The following is a 741-nucleotide window of genomic DNA, read 5'->3' on the forward strand; positions in this document are numbered from 1 at the left end:
ACAAAAAACCCCAAAACAATGAAACCCCTCAAGCCTCTACCGTTTGGGAGGCAGAAAACCACTTGAAACTTTAGGTTTTTCCAGTATCTATTCATTAAGTTTTTGTTTGTTTGTTTACATCCAGAACTAGCTACTTCCCTTTTTATAGCTTCGAGGACACCTTCTGATAGTTTAATTATCTGGTGTCAGTCACTAAATCAGTGTTTTGCAAAGTGGAGTCCACAGGTTTTTTTTTAATTGAAGTAATTTCTTAAACTTTTTTTTTTAATGGAGATAATGGGGATTGAACCCAGGGCCTTATGCACTCTAGGCACACACTCTACCACTGAGCTATACCTGCCCTCCCCCCGCCCATAAAAAGAATGAACTCTTCATACATACTACACTTGGGATGGATCTTACCGAATTATACTAAGTAAAAAAGCCAGTGCTAAAATGTTGCACACTGTATGGTTCCATTTATATAAGCATCTTGAAATGACCAAACTATGGATTTGGAGAATAGATTGGTGGTTGCCATGGGTTCAGGGGGTGGGGTGGGTGCAGCCAGTGCGGGGAGGTGTGTGGTTATAAAAGGGTAGTTCTAGGGGTCCTTGTGGTGATGGAACCGATCCAGGTCTGGATTGTGGTGGAAACTAGACACACAATGAAACTGCAGAGAGCTAAATACACACAAAAATAAACACAAATGAGTCAGTGCATGTTCAGATGGTGAAATCTGATTAAGGTCCGGGCTTTGTC

At 41.2% G+C, this 741-nt stretch overlaps 1 non-coding gene across 1 annotated transcript; it reads right to left on the reverse strand.

Moving 5' to 3' along the window:
- Positions 1-268: 268 nt before the first annotated feature.
- Positions 269-341, reverse strand: TRNAS-AGA (transfer RNA serine (anticodon AGA)). Its single transcript has one exon. It is a non-coding gene; the product is annotated as a tRNA-Ser (tRNA).
- Positions 342-741: the final 400 nt, after the last annotated feature.

This window comes from Camelus dromedarius, chromosome 32, assembly GCF_036321535.1.
Source record: "Camelus dromedarius isolate mCamDro1 chromosome 32, mCamDro1.pat, whole genome shotgun sequence".
In the NCBI taxonomy this organism is placed as follows: domain Eukaryota; kingdom Metazoa; phylum Chordata; class Mammalia; order Artiodactyla; family Camelidae; genus Camelus; species Camelus dromedarius.